A 17,138-nucleotide genomic window follows, 5' to 3' on the forward strand; every position below is an offset into this window, starting at 1 on the left:
GTATCTCTGTGACTCAGTAACAATAACAAAACTGTTAGACTAATAATTACCCTTAACCAAACCACACGTTGACTGATTTCAACGAAAATACATTATTTCTAGAGTAATATGACTGAGAGAATGAATTTCTCAGTGATATGATTACAGCATCACTTCATCTGTCCTTTAAAAATAAGTATTTTGTAATCAATACCTTTTCTATGAAGAACGTAGGTGTTTACAGGTTACAACTTATTATCAAAAATATTTCTTTATATATATTCCGGGTCACAAGATTCCCAAACCCTTCTTCCCATTTTATTTTCAGAAATTCTCAAAATTTTTCCGGAAATCCTTTGACCCTATTATCTTGCCTTTATTTGCCTGCACATTAAAGTTACATTTTAAGTGGTTTTAAAGTCCTTCTGGCTCCCAATTTTTTGTTTCTATTCATTATTGGTTTATTTCCACCACATTCCTTTTTCTTTGTCAGAAATAAAAATACCTTTGTGAGTAGGGGGAATCCCGTACCACATCAACCTATTGCTACTACATGTGAAATTAAGCTTTAGAAATGCAGAAAAAAGTTGATTTGCTAGTTGTGATCCTTTATAGAGTAAGTCAATGAAAATAATAGAAAAATCTGTTGCATCGCCAGAAGGCTTGACCATACTCTTTAGGTGAGTTTGCCTTTGAAGATAACTCAGAAACTACAGCCAGTAGCCAGGTTGGTGTAACATGGTAGCCAGGCTGTTAGCTAGGGCAATTGGCTACTGAAGAATTATATATATATATATATATATATATATATATATATATATATATATATATATATATATATATATATATATATATATATATATATATATATATATATATATATAGTTGGTTTTGGTCCTGTCACATTGCTGGGTTTTTCCCTATAAAAGCTTATATGGCACGGCATTCGCTCCATGAGGGAGGGAGTGTGTTACTAAGCTTAATTCCGTCTTTATAATCTGGCCATCTGGAAAAGGCTATCTGAGAATCCTGTCCTGTATGGATATTTATATTCTTAACATTACTCTCTTTGGAATAGTTAAATATTCCTCTCTCTGGAATACTTAACTTCCAGAACAATGGCTGGCCTCAAATCTCCTTGCATTTAGAAAGTTTTTTTAAAAAATTCGAGCTAGCCTTCAGTCCCATAGTATGTTTGCTTATGACTGTGTGTTCTGATTTTTATGTTAAATTATTTTTTTTTGGGGGGGTGTTTTTGCTTTTTTGCTGAGCACCTCTCAGGATGATTATAAAACCTGTAACTAAATCAACAAAGAAGCTAGTCTTTCTCTCAAAATATTTAAAAGTGGGTGGGTGCAAGAACATGCTCAAAATGTGAATCTTTTTATTATGCCCTTTCAGGACAAGTTTCTGAAGATTTCTGCTGATTAATATTTGTATACATTAAAATAGGTCTAAAACTTCTTTCATTACAATGTGAGGGGCGGGAGGCAGGGTCTGTGAGGAAGAGAAAAACAAAACCTGAGGCTTGGCATGGGTTTGAGTTTCATACAAGGAAGTGATGACATGGCATGAAGACATTACAGTCTTTCATTCAGCCATTTTAGTGCTAATGTGAGTGTAGGCCTCAGCCTGGCTCTCCTTATACAGCACTGTGTCCTGTTTCATTCAGCTTGGTCCTACTGGTTTTTTTCATTTGTCCTTATCTAATTACTTTGCTTTTTCACCAAAAAAGATACAGTAGATGGATAAGTCATATACACAGTTGTATGTGCATTGATTTTGTTACGATGAAAGGCAAAAATCTCTTCTTATTTCTTCTAATAATATCTGCTATAGCAGCAAATTAGGTTACTCAGATTACAGAAACTATTCATTCTCTTATCATTCATTAGGTAATACTAGGAAGATGACCCAAAGTTGAAATAATATTTACCTTGCCTCTCTCACCTCCAGCATTGTTAAAAATATATCTTTGGGAACTGCCTATATGTAAACAGTATAGTAATGTATTGGCCTGGGCATGTTTTAAATATTATTCAAAGCAGGTGCTTGACATAACTAACATGTGAGAGCACATTTAAAAAAGAAATTTCATTTTTTTAAGGCTTCTGTGTCTAAGCCTGAAGAAAAAAACCCAACCCAGAATGGCTTATACAGAAAATGGAAAAAGTGGTGACTTCTTTAAAAAGATGTAAAATTCACACACCTGTAATTTCTGGATGACTCTTCTGAATTATTTTCAGGTTATGTCTAGAGTATTTATCAGTACCATTAATTCACAGTAAAAAAATGTGAGAGCAAGTTCATCTGAAATGGATATTGGGTGTATTTTTATTATTTGTATTTATCTTCTGGGGTTTAGCTTGTTCTTGAAATGTTGGTGCTTGCTATCAGAAAGGCAAGAAGACTATGTGGCATTTCTTGTATTTATTTGGATGTATTTTTTCTCTTAAGGGAAAGAACCATCTCTAAGGGATATATAATATATATTGTAATACTATATAATAACTGTAATACTATATAATTGTAATAATATGTAATTGTAAAATGATATTTGTAAATAAATGGATGTAACAAATATTTCTAGCTATACTAAAACTTCTAAAATATAGACATTTGCCATGTAACTATACATCACTTTCAGTTCTGTGCATTAAAAAATCATGATATTTGAGAGAATTAACATTTTAACTCTAAGTAGCTTGAGACTGATTTTATTGTGCTTTCTCCTAGAAATGTTCCTTTTATCTGCTCAGAACTTCTGATAGACAAGAAGACTGAAAGGTTTGCATTTTATCTAATAGTAAATATGTTGCCCTTATTTTTAATGTAAGCATTAAAGTTAATATCTATTTAAACTTTTTCCTGAGATAGGATCAGAAAAAGATTTTCATTTACTTTCAGTTCACAAGAATTTAGATAATTAATTTTTATGGTAATAAAATGGAAGTAGAAAATGTAATTGTTCAGAGAATTGTCTGAGAAAATGTAATATACTGTATTGTTTTTGTAGATTTGAAAGTTGAGAGGCTAGTACATTAATTTTTTGTTGAGCCAGCAGTGCTAGTGGGAGATGACTGTAAGATGTTGACTGCCATTGTTTCTTCAATCTTTTTAATATATCATTTTCTATACTTAGAGTTGCACACATAAGGCAGTGAAATAGCATCATGATAGTAAAATATAACATACTTCTAGCTTGTTGTAGATTCTGTAGAGGATACCCAGTTAATTTAATATTATCATTGAAGGATATATATATATATATATATATATATATATATATATATATATATATATATATGTATATATATATATATATATATATATATATATATATATATATGTATATATATATATATATATATATATATATATATATATATATAATGCTATTCTCCTAATGGCATTTGGAAATATTTCTCTTTGTTTTTATTCAGTCTTTCCTAATTCATTGTTTTACAGATGAGGTTGGTAATCCAGTCAGGAAGAACAGTGGCCACGATAAATAAGAATTTTGGAAAATGTGTTTCCATCACATGTAGAATCAACAGGTTATAAAAAAATAGTTATAAAGATTATCTAGTGTGTTGAAACCTTTCATATTTATCATATTAGCATTATCTTGTTTTAATCTCCCTTAAATACTAAAATTTATATAATTTTGTAGCCAGAGTGATTTGTAGAATACTTTGATTTGCAAAATACTTTGAATTTGAACCATTTAAAAGCTGAAATCCCCTGTTTCCTGTGGGAAGATTTTTATATATATATTATTTTGGAAGTTGTTGTACTTAAAGCAGTTCTGTTTTAACTAAAACAGAAAAAGTTGATCAAAACAGCTAGTTTCCCTTTGAAGTAGGAGGGTTCAGATTTCATACAAATCTGAAACATTTTGTACATTCTCCGGTTCTCTGTATTTTCTGCTATTTTTTTCTACCTGGTTTTATTAACAATTTGCTACAGCATGGATGTAACTCAGTTATTTTATTAACCATCCAGGGTTCTTTTTAAGAGAAAAAGCAGTATAAATAGAATACAATAGATAACCTTTATTGTCATTTTTTTTTACTGTGGGCACATTGGCCCACATTAAAAATGAAATTTTGTTGCTTGCTCCAAACAATATTCCAAACGAACAAAGCAAACGAACATGAAAATATTTTGACATGTGAAAATTATTGATATATGCTTCCCTTTCCTTCATTTTATCCTTTCATAACCCTGTGAGATTAGCTACCCTAGCAGAAACTGGTTGAGCTTCAAGAGTATGCAGGAATATGAATTCATTTCAGGCTTAGTAGAGCATTTTAACTGATAAGCACATGCATTCTCAAAAGACACACAATTGGTTGGTTACAACTAAGCCATAAAGTTTGCTTGTTGTTTTAAACTGGCTCATGATATCTAATAGGTGCTAAAATAACAACATTAATTTGAACTAGACAAATTTGGGATTTTAGTGGCATTATGCTTAAGGGATTACAGTAATTATTTTCTTCTCCTCCACACTTAACTAATACATTTTCACAAAGTCCACTGGTCCAAGGTTAATTACTATAATCCATTCTGAAGGTAACAACAAAGATCTCCACCCTCACAGTTCAGGACAAACAGAAAATCTTGGTCCTGTCCATTGTGACATTCTTGCTCTCACTTCAAAATTGCTGCATCACCCTGCTTGACAAAAATTGTGCATCCGGTTTTAACTGGTAATGAAGATTACAAACATATTCTCTACAACAAAAGGAAATGTAGTGCTAATGAGTCCTGCATGAAGTTGAAAAGATACAGACAAATCACACCTTTCCCATATTTAACACTGTATTCTGAGGTCGATCAGTGTGATTCTACTGTGACTACTACTTCTATTAGAGGCCAGGTCATCTTCAATAGTGGTGAGTACTTTGTCAGTGATGGCTCCATGTTAATGGAAGCTACATAGCATGAATTGCAATATGTTCTAATAAATTTGCAACTTTCCCTAGTGTGCACTTTTTAGAAACACAAGTACTCTTAACATATCTGCAATTACTAGTAATCTACAACTGACTTTTATTAATATCAAAAAGTTAGGTAGGATTAGAGATGGTTAGGAATTGGATGGGAGACCAGTTAGGAAATCCCAGAGCCACAGATTAGATTGGGATGTAAAAAAAAACACAACACATCCTGGATAAATAAAATGCAATACATCTATATTGTTTCAATAAACATCATGGATAAATTGGTAGGAGTTGACATGGCAGAGTTTGCCAATCATGTGGTAGGTGTAACTAATCCAAGACACCCAATTAACCAGGAGGCAGATTGATAAGCTTCTTCCTCACTCTCTTTCTTACCACGCTTAAATGTTTTTTTTTAAGGATAGGTGGCCCATTCCCAAATATCTAGGTTGCCCTGTCTGGGATATATGAGGAGAAAATAAAGAACAGAAGACGGTGCTTTGCTGCATCCCAGGATTCCTTTTCAGGGTGAAAACAAAACAAAACAAAAATATGGTCAGATGGGGAGTGCTGAAGGTGTATATGCTGCCCATGTCTTATTTATTTGTCCTTTTGTTGTTGAAAGTGTAATTCATGGAAGTGACTGTTCAGCACCTCGTGACCTACTGATTACAAGAGGACATTGAGGTGTTGGTAGACTGCTAAAAGATTTACTCTGTGTCCATTCTTTGTCTACTTTTCTGCTCTTTCTGTCTGCTTCTTTTTACACCCATACATGGAGCACACATTCTTTGACTGTCCACTTGATAGGATGCAGCTAGCTAAATGCTAATCTTTGATTATCTCTGCAATGTATTTCCTGTAAATACTGTGCATCTTTCCGTTTTATTTAAAAAGTCCTTTCTTTAATTCTTGTTCAGGTCAGATTCCTATTCTCAGAATCATTCATGTGCACCAAAAGAATACTTCCACTTTCAACCGAGATAGAAACAACCTGCAGCATGACTGACCCAGATTTTAAACTCAAGGCCTAAATGATGAGGAAGAAGTTATCTGAGCTGTACCTTCAGCCCCGGCACTCAAGATTTGATTACAGAAGCCAATTCCACAGCAAAGGTACTACCGTATTACAGTGCTTAATTTGTAGGTGGTGCTTCTGCTGCTGCTGCTGAAAGCAAAAAATAAAAATAAAAATGGATTTTTGGTTTTTTTTCTTGGGAAGGAAAATTACTAGCCTTGTTTTGAGTAGCAGAGTATGACTGTTTACAAACTCAGTGCTTGTTGAAATAGAAAAGCTGCTCCGATGAAGGAAAAGGTGCAAGAGGTTGGAGAAGAAGGTTGATAGAGATGGCAGTTTCCAGAAGAAAAGGGGAAACTTACAGAAAAATCTTCTGTTGGAATACTCTCTGTGTTGCCCGCCCTTCACACAACTCAGTGCCAAGGCAGAAAAGACAACTGGCTCCTGAATTTGGAAATTTGTCCTCAGGCGGGAAGAAAGGGAGCCAGAGACTACACAGGTAAGAAGCTGCTTATGTAGTGAGCAGACAAGATCGATTACCAAGGCAACAAATAGATAAGCGTGATGGCGAACCTTTTAGAGACCGAGTGCCCAAACTGCAACCCAAAACTCACATGTATCGTCGGGTGCCGGGTGGGCGTGGCCCATTGGGTGGGTATGGCCCATTGGGTGGGCGTGGCTGCAGTGGTAACGGCAGACTGGCTGGGACTAAAAAGTTCAGTCAATCAATTCCAACTTTGCGAGATCTTTTTTTTCCCCGTGAGAAGTTGAAATTAAAACCCAGATGAAGGCCTAGGACTGGGGCAACGGCGCGCATGCCCACAGAGAGGGCTCTGCGTGCCACCTGTGGAACGCATGCCATAGATTTGCCACCAGGGGCTTAAGCCCATGTGAAAATCTCTCAGACACCCCAGGTGATTTGAATGACCTCCTCTTCCCTATTATGTTCACCTGGCCCACTAGGGCTGGAAGGCAGGACATGCTTCGGATCCTATCAATTATATATTGTCATTTGATGGGAACTATGAAAAAGGGCCTTCTTGGTGGTGTCCCCTTTGTTATGGAACAACAACATTCCCCCCCACCCGTTCCTTTTCCAAAAAGCCCTAAAAATGTGGCTTTGTCAGTAGACCTGGCCACTACAAATGAAAATAGAGCTGATCCAGAGGCTCATCTAATTGTGTTGTTGCAGCCATGTGGGGTGGGATAGAGCTTTTAAATTTTTAAGTACAGGTAGTCCTCGACTTACGACTGCAGTTGAACCCAAAATTGTTAAGTGAGATATTTAAATAAATTTTGCCCCATTTTATGACCTTTCTTGCCACAGTTGTTAAGTGAATCACTGCGGTTAGTAACACAGTTTTTAAGTGAAGCCAACTTCCCCATTGATTTTGCTTGTCAAAAGGTTGCAAAAGGTGATCACATTACTTTGGGACACAGCAAGAGTCACAAGTACGAAGCATCTGAATTTGGATCATGTGACCATGGGAATGCCACAAACGTCGTAAATATGAAAAATGATCATAATTCATTTTTTTCAGTGCTATTGTAACTTTGAACAGTCACTAAATGAACTGTCGTAAGTTGAGGACTACCTGTATTGTAAGGTGCCCGAAGTTGAGTGGCTATATAAATTTGTGATAGATAGATAGATAGATAGATAGATAGATAGATAGATAGATAGATAGAGGAAGGAAGGAAGGAAGGAAGGAAAAGTAAAAGAGAGAAAGAGAAAGAAAGAAAGAAAAAAAAAAGAAAAGAAAGAAAAAGAAAGGAAGGAAGGAAGGAATGGTATGAAATATCTGAAATGGTATAGTTTCCTGCCTGGTTGGACTAGAAGACCTCCGAAGTCCCTTCCAACTCTGTTATTCTATTTCAGGGGTGTCCAACTGCCGGCCTGTGGGCCAGTTCCATCATACGGAGGCTGCATCTCCCACCCCCCCAGCTCCGGCAATGCAAAAAAAGTTGCGATATGTCACAACACGTCATGTTGACACGGTGAGTTTGACACCCGTGTTCTATTCTAAAGAAAAAGAAAATTCATGTGAAGCAGGGGAGGGGAAGCACATTCAGACTTGGAAGATTTTGTTACATTTTAATAAAAGTGGTTTTAGGACTATGAGACCTACCTTGCAGGGCTGACGGCTTCTATGGACACCGTTGAGGCTGGAAAGAGAGGAGAGCAGTCTCCTTGCTTAGGCATTTCATTTTGAACATTACAGTTCTTGATTTGGACTGCTGAGGCTCCAAAGTGTCTTTGTGCTTTTGTTTTCAAACCCTGTCCCTGAATGTTCAAGGGATAAAGAGAATACACTTCACGTTCTCTGCACCTTTAGAAAATCCAGTGTTTGCCTTCTGTTACTCTCTAGTCAGCTCTCCAACTCTCTATTTACAAGGGTCTCTGCCCTGGTAATTTGGTCTAAAGCAGGAATCTCCAAACGTGGCAACCTGAGCACTTGTGAACTCCAGTTCCCAGAATTCCCTGGCCAGCATGGCATGGTCAGGGAATTCCAGAAGTTGAAGTCCACAAGTCTTAAAATTGCCATGTTTGGAGACCCCCTGCTCTAGAGCAGTGTCTCTCAGCCTCCACAATCTTAAGTTGTGGCTGGCTACAGAATTCTGGGAGTTGAAGTCCACATCTTAAAGTTGCTAAGGTTGAGCAATTCAGAGCTATTACCAATTGTCTTTGGGTGGGGGGGGGGGGAGAGAAATTTTGCTGCATTATTTTTTTATTTTTTTTAGTTCAGCTATGAGTCAGTGGAACCTCCTGATTTTGTTAGTTGAACTAAATCTTGGTATAGCTTCCCCCCACCCCCACCCCCCCGATTCTGCCCAAGCAGGTTTTTCTCCAATTCTACAATACATTTATTGTTTAGAATATTACCCTTCATGGGTTCTGTCTGAGGTTCTCTGGAGACAACAGAGGAAAACAACAGAATTGGAAGGAAGAATTGTTAGAAGCCTGTGAAGGTAGGTGGATGCTTTTGGGCAACCTGTGCCCTTCTCAATATCCCTAACCATAGGCCCTGCTCATTTGAGCTGGAATCTAACACTACTTCCCCATTCATCATCCTTCATATTTATGCCTTTCACGTTTGCTTACAGCTGGGATTTCCTTCTGAGTAAACTTGTTCGAATGATGCTATCGTGCTTAAACTCATGCTGACTGGTAAAACTCCTATATGATGTCAAGGGGAGGCAAGCTTTGGAGATACTGAAATAACCTTTGTTGGTTTTTTTGCCTCCAAATATGGGCTCATCAAGAAAGCAATGTCTCGGCTGAAGCAAACCAGAATTATTAATCATGACCTTAACTGAAATTTCCCTCATTTTTCCCCCAGCAATGCCTTTCCCCAAAGACATGGACATATTTGGATATTGCAAAGTTTGGGCTGTAACATTCCCCCCCCCCTTGAGTGCTAGATTTTCAACTTTTCTAACTTGGAGAGGGCCATTGCAGGCAAGTGTAGATATTACATCAATATCCTCTGCTATGTTTCATGCACTGTAAAATACAGGCCTGCTTGACACTCCTAGGGGGATTACAGTCCTTCCCATTTTCAGGCAATTATGATATGTAATAGAATTAGATTAAAGTTAACATAATGGCTAGCATAAATTACACAGAGGGTGGTTACAGGCTACGTATCCAGTGAGAAACGGGTCACAAAGAGATAGTTCCTTTCGAGTGTTTAGAATATCCCAGACCTTTGATACTTTATGAAACTCATTTGTTGTGATCTGCTACTAGCTCTTATCCATCTTTAGGAATACTTGGACATATAACGTTTTGTTTAATCTCAAACATTTTATAGCAGAACAACATGAGATATGGTCATAGCAAACAGGGCATTTTAGCAAATTAAATGATTTCACGGAAAATGTATGTTTGCTTTGAACATGTGGTTTAGGCATGTGAGTATTTCTACAGAAATATCAGAAAGAAGGAACATAAATTTCAAAGATTTATTAAACTGATTATGCCAATAAAGGATAATATTTGTAGCTCAGGGTTGAAATGAGGGATCCTTGGTGTTGTCTGAGCCTGATCGTTTTCTTGCAGACATTTTATTACCAAACTAGGTAACATCATTACTGTAGTGCTAGTAAGGAGTAATATAAGCTGAAACAAACCCCACTCCTTACTAGCACTGATATTACCTAGTTGAGGTAATGAAAGGTCTGTAAGAAAACAATCAAACCCTCTATTGATTGTTAATGAGAGGGGGGAGGGGGAGGGAAGGAAGGAGGGAGAAAGAGGGAGAGAGTATTAAGGAGAGATACAAGGGGCTGAGAAAGTCTCAGTTCTGGATGGACCACTATTGGGTTACATTTTTGTCACCTACCCAAAGATGCCTTTTTTCTATGTTACCGGTTCTCAAATTTTACAACGCAATCAATCCTCTGCAATAATAAAATGAATTTTTGCAACCTTGCTGTGAATAAAATTAAAGATTTCACTGAGTAGAGTGGTTAGGCCATAAATAAACACCCTATTTACACTAATAATGATATATAAATTTATATATGATGTAAAAGAATCTTACAACCTCAGTCTTACAACTTCGTAAACCTCATTGGAAATAAGCAATCAAAAAATCCTTGAAAAAAATTAAATAAACATTGTAATGGCAAGGGGGAAGTTACTTTGGCAATTTCCTGAAATCTAGTCCTCATTTTCAAGATACACCCTACTGTTTTATAAAAGCAAGTGGCCAAAAAAATAATAATAAAAAGGTGTTTCTTTGCTACAGATTAACTTCTTCAACTCCTCTTAAAATGCTACCACTTGCAAAAAATGGCAGGCTGTAAATTAGTCATGGCACCCTTTCTTCCAGTACAACCACACATTCACTACGCTCTTTGTTTGTTTATTTATTTAAAGAGGAAGCATCAGATCAAATGGTCAGAGCTTTGAAAGAATCCAGATAAGTATCCTTTATGAAAGGTAAATTCCAGAGTGCTAATTTTCCCACAAAGACTAATCCAGCTTGTGACAAACACCCTTTCATTTTTATGGCTCAGATTGTACTATACTAAGGGGTAGGCAACCTCGGCTCTTTTATGACTCGTGGACTTCAACTCCCAGAATTCCTGAGTCTGACTCAGGAATTCTGGGAGTTGAAGTCCATGAGTCATAAAAGAGCCGAGGTTGCCTACCCCTGTACTATACTAAGGGAAGGGGTGCATGGGTAAAAGCAAAAACTGAAGGAGATGTGTTTGGCAGAATTCTGATTGAAAAGGTGCAAGAAGATAGTAAGCAACATTTGTGAAGAGCAGTTTATGCTGGGCAGACCAACGTTTGCTCTTTGGCAAGTCATTGAGGAATGTGTAAATGTGAAAAAAGAATATTTACTGTCCTGGGCTCCAAGATCACTGCAGATGGGGACTGTAGCCAAGAAATTAAAAGACGCTTGCTCCTCGGGAGGAAAGCCATGGCAAATCTAGACAGCACACTAAAAAGCAGAGACATCACCCTGCCAACAAAAGTGCGTATAGTCAAGGCTATGGTCTTCCCAGTTGCAATGTATGGCAGTGAAAGCTGGACCATAAGAAAGGCTGAGCGCCAAAGAATTGAAGCCTTTGAACTTTGGTGCTGGAGAAGACTCCTGTGAGTCCCTTGGACTGCAAGGCGTTCAAACCGGTCAGTCCTAGAGGAGATCAACCCTGACTGCTCTTTAGAAGGCCAGATCCTGAAGCTAAAACTCAAATACTTTGGCCACCTAATGAGAAGGAAGGACTCACTGGAGAAGAGCCTAATGCTGGGAAAGATCGAGGGCAAGAGAAGAAGGGGACGACAGAGAATGAGGTGGCTGGATGGAGTCACTGAAGCAGTAGGCGTGAGCTTAAATGGATTCCAGAAGATGGTAGAAGACAGGAAGGCCTGGAGGAACATTGTCCATAGGGTCGCGATGGGTCGGACACGACTTCGCAACTAACAACAAAAACAACAACAAACTGATTCAAAAAAAAGTATATAGTAAAGTGAAGAGCCCTTTAAATGAATCTCACCTTTCATTTCTTTGGCCTATCACATTTTACTTTTTCTGCACTTGGTGTAAAACTACTTCTAGCCTGAATAGTGTGGTGGGTATGTATACATGTTCATGCCAATGTTTTTAAGTTTTTTCTTTAGTATTGCCAGGTATTAAGAAGACTATTTTATTTTATTTGCCTTCCTTTCAGGTTCTATTTTCATTTTAGGTTTAAGCCTCTTGATAGCTTCTCTCTTTAATATCACAAGAAATACAATATATTTAAGAAGCTGACCCTCCCAAGACAATAGCAAACTCAGGAGATCCCTGTCTGGAAGTTATAATAAAAAGCTGGAAAGCAAAAAGTACCGTACTTTGTAACTTCAGTGTATTTTTTCCCCATTTATTTGTTAGTTCCAATTATTTATTATTAGTTATTCAAAAAGTAAAATCCTTGTTTCGTATTCTGGAACAATTATAATTGTAATTATAACTGGTTATGTTGAATTTCTTTCCCTTTTCTTTCTAAATTTATCAACTTTGCACTCATGAGCCACTTTTTGTCTTTTTACTAGCATGCAGTATTTCTTATAGGAAAATTCCTGCCTGGGTATTTTCAACCCTCCTTCTACTTCTTACTGACAACTTTTATTCCTTTTTTTTTTAATTTCAGTGCTGACTTTTAAGGACAACATACCAGACCGTGTGCTCTGGCAGATGTGGAGACTTTTTTTCATCTAATGATCAGGTTAGTTTCCGAATTGAGAATTTTAATATGCATACAGTATATATCTTATTAAAGATATCCTACTTTTTAACTTTTATACTCTTTTTTTTCACCTAATGATCAGGTTAGTTTCCGAATTGAGAATTTTGATATGCATACAGTATGTATCTTATTAAAGATATCCTACTTTTTAACTTTTATACTCTTTTTTTCATCTAATGATCAGGTTAGTTTCCGAATTGAGAATTTTGATATGCATACAGTATATATCTTATTAAAGATATCCTACTTTTTAACTTTTATACTCTTTTTTTTCATCTAATGATCAGGTTAGTTTCCGAATTGAGAATTTTGATATGCATACAGTATGTATCTTATTAAAGATATCCTACTTTTTAACTTTTATACTCTTTTTTTTCACCTAATGATCAGGTTAGTTTCCGAATTGAGAATTTTGATATGCATACAGTATGTATCTTATTAAAGATATCCTACTTTTTAACTTTTATACTCTTTTTTTCATCTAATGATCAGGTTAGTTTCCGAATTGAGAATTTTGATATGCATACAGTATATATCTTATTAAAGATATCCTACTTTTTAACTTTTATACTCTTTTTTTTCACCTAATGATCAGGTTAGTTTCCGAATTGAGAATTTTGATATGCATACAGTATGTATCTTATTAAAGATATCCTACTTTTTAACTTTTATACTCTTTTTTTCATCTAATGATCAGGTTAGTTTCCGAATTGAGAATTTTGATATGCATACAGTATATATCTTATTAAAGATATCCTACTTTTTAACTTTTATACTCTTTTTTTTCATCTAATGATCAGGTTAGTTTCCGAATTGAGAATTTTGATATGCATACAGTATGTATCTTATTAAAGATATCCTACTTTTTAACTTTTATACTCTTTTTTTCATCTAATGATCAGGTTAGTTTCCGAATTGAGAATTTTGATATGCATACAGTATATATCTTATTAAAGATATCCTACTTTTTAACTTTTATACTCTTTTTTTTCATCTAATGATCAGGTTAGTTTCCGAATTGAGAATTTTGATATGCATACAGTATGTATCTTATTAAAGATATCCTACTTTTTAACTTTTATACTCTTTTTTTTCACCTAATGATCAGGTTAGTTTCCGAATTGAGAATTTTGATATGCATACAGTATGTATCTTATTAAAGATATCCTACTTTTTAACTTTTATACTCTTTTTTTTCATCTAATGATCAGGTTAGTTTCCGAATTGAGAATTTTGATATGCATACAGTATGTATCTTATTAAAGATATCCTACTTTTTAACTTTTATACTCTTTTTTTCATCTAATGATCAGGTTAGTTTCCGAATTGAGAATTTTGATATGCATACAGTATGTATCTTATTAAAGATATCCTACTTTTTAACTTTTATACTCTTTTTTTTCATCTAATGATCAGGTTAGTTTCCGAATTGAGAATTTTGATATGCATACAGTATGTATCTTATTAAAGATATCCTACTTTTTAACTTTTATACTCTTTTTTTCATCTAATGATCAGGTTAGTTTCCGAATTGAGAATTTTGATATGCATACAGTATGTATCTTATTAAAGATATCCTACTTTTTAACTTTTATACTCTTTTTTTTCATCTAATGATCAGGTTAGTTTCCGAATTGAGAATTTTGATATGCATACAGTATATATCTTATTAAAGATATCCTACTTTTTAACTTTTATACTCTTTTTTTCATCTAATGATCAGGTTAGTTTCCAAATTGAGAATTTTGATATGCATACAGTATGTATCTTATTAAAGATATCCTACTTTTTAACTTTTATACTCTTTTTTTTCATCTAATGATCAGGTTAGTTTCCGAATTGAGAATTTTGATATGCATACAGTATATATCTTATTAAAGATATCCTACTTTTTAACTTTTATACTCTTTTTTTTCATCTAATGATCAGGTTAGTTTCCGAATTGAAAATTTTGATATGCATACAGTATATATCTTATTAAAGATATCGAGAGTTGTTGCAAGGGGATGCCTTTTTCTGTCCCAACAATCCTGCTGCAAATTAGTGGTTTCTTGTTGCTAATGAAAACGGGGGAAATGGCAATCTGCAGCAATTGTCTGATAGAAATATGAAAGTATTCAGAATTCGCCCAGTTAAAAATTCTTTTGTGCAGTAGCTACCTAAGCCGTGGCAAGGGGGCTTCTCATGTGTATTTAAAGCCATATATGACTGCAGCTGGCTTACCTGGATACCAGTTTTACAGTGAGTATGCATTTGCGTGTACACATGTTAAAATGCAAAACTACTGATGCTGTAGTTTTGGTTTTAGAAAGGCTATTAGAGCTATTTCATTGATGGCTGTTCCCTGTACGTTTGAAGAGAAGTGCATAAGCCTGCTTTGAGCAATCTAAATTGCCTTGAGTATTTGTATAAGCAGAAAGAATGGGTACAAATGTAAAAAATAGAGGAGAATTTTTTTTAAAAAAACCCTCCTGGAAAAGGTCTCCTCATTCTTGCATTTGCCTTGAGATAGGTAGACATATTCTTGTAAGTAGAAAAGCTGATAGCAGTTATGTGGGCAGGCATTCAGATAGCTACTTCCCTCCTCATTTAGAGATTGTTAATTAGCAATTTTCCAATCATCAGTCCAGGAAGTAAATGCATGCAGTAGTCATAATTATTGCCTAATCAGATTTTAGCCAAATTTGATAGACCAAGGTAGTATGTTGTCCTGTTAGTCAAGGCCAGCTCATGGTTTCCATGTAAGATTTAGGGCAAAGTCTGAATATCCAACAAGTTAGTTTGTAGATCAGAATCCAAATGATAATCAATATTAGACAATCTTGTCTTCTGGAAGTATACTGCTTTAATTCTTCGGATTTTACCTTAGGTCAGCCTACCAGGATAATTCCGCCTCTTGGAAACTGCATTGAACAAGTAAACTGGGAAGTTATAATCTCCTCTAAGTAACTGTCAGTAAGATCCAGGTGAAGGATAAGATACCACAGGCTGAGATGGTGCTTATAGAAATTGAATGAATAAATAAATATGTCAATGGGGAGATTTGTTGTTTTAAAATCTTGACTCTACTCTGAAGATATCTTAACTAAGTGTAAAATGAGTCATTGAATGAAAGAGAAGGATGATTGTGTTCTCTCTACACTGCTTTTTAAAAAAATAATAATAATTAACTTCCATTCTTAGCAGAAGCCTGTAGCCTTAAGCAAGAGACTGTGGCTGAATCGGGATGAGGAATCTTTAAAAATTATAACAGGGAAAACCCTGCATTTTTGGGAAAGAGTCTCTGCCATCCTAAACATTGTTTGAACATTATATGGCTTATTAAAAAGAAGACAGATTCTTTTAAACCTTGGTAAACTAGACAGGAAGTGATATGTATCCAAATCTATATGCTTGGAGTGACAGTTTAGGACAGAGGTCTTCAAACTTGGCCCTTTTATGACTTGTGGTCTTCAACTCTCAGAATTCCTCAGCTAGCGTGCCTGGCTGAGGAATTCTGGGAGTTGAAGTCCACAAGTCATAAAAGGGCCAAGTTTGAAGACCCCTGGTTTAGGAGCTTGCTTACTACAGTTATGACTGCTTTCTGGTGTCTAAGATTCCTAGCAAAACAGGCTATTTAGAGGATAGACAGCAGAGCCCAGTTCTTCTGAAGTGCTCCAATGCCATAAGACTGATTTTTAGTAAAGGATCTTCCATTGTTAGGTATTGTGGCACGGCAATTAGTAATGCCAGGCAGCGTCTGAATCTAAGGCAACTTGGATTTGCTCAAAACAGACTAATGTCCTTCTCTTCAACCTTATACTGTAAGGAGCAGCCATGACTGAAATAACTCTAACAGCCTTTCTAAAACCAAGGCTACAGCATCAGTAGTTTTGCATGTTAACATGCACACACACACACACAAATGCACACTCACTGTAAAACTGGTATCCAGGTAAGCAAGCTGCAGTCATATGTGGCTTTAAACCACATGAGATGCCCCCTTGCCGTTGCTTAGGTAGCTATTGCACATGAGAAGATTTACCTGGACAGTCGGAATACTTTCACATTCCTATCAGACAATTGCTGCAATTGCCATTTCCCTGACAAAGAGTTTCCTTATCAAGCTGAGATTGGATGTTAATTGGGGAAATAAAGAGGGCCACAATGGTGAAACCTGCAAGCTAGATGAAGCTCTCCCAAAACCTTTGGGATGGCCTCTGAAGAGTTGTTATCTTGTGATCTTTCTTAAACCTCATTTGGAGAGGTAGAGTGAGTCTTCTTTTCTCAAGCTAGCAAGCTTGTTCTTAAGTAAAGGAGTTGTCACCTCACAGCTCGGTGACAATTTTTTGTTGTTTCTCTACCTTGCTTTCCTATTTCTTGTTTTTTGTTCCACTGTTGAATGCTGTCTGATCTATTTTCTCAAGCCACTTCTTTCCTTTCTGAAGTAATCTGCAATCTGTTTTAAT

Source organism: Vipera berus (genome assembly GCF_964194415.1).
Source record: "Vipera berus genome assembly, chromosome: 2".
Classification (NCBI taxonomy): Eukaryota; Metazoa; Chordata; class Lepidosauria; order Squamata; family Viperidae; genus Vipera; species Vipera berus.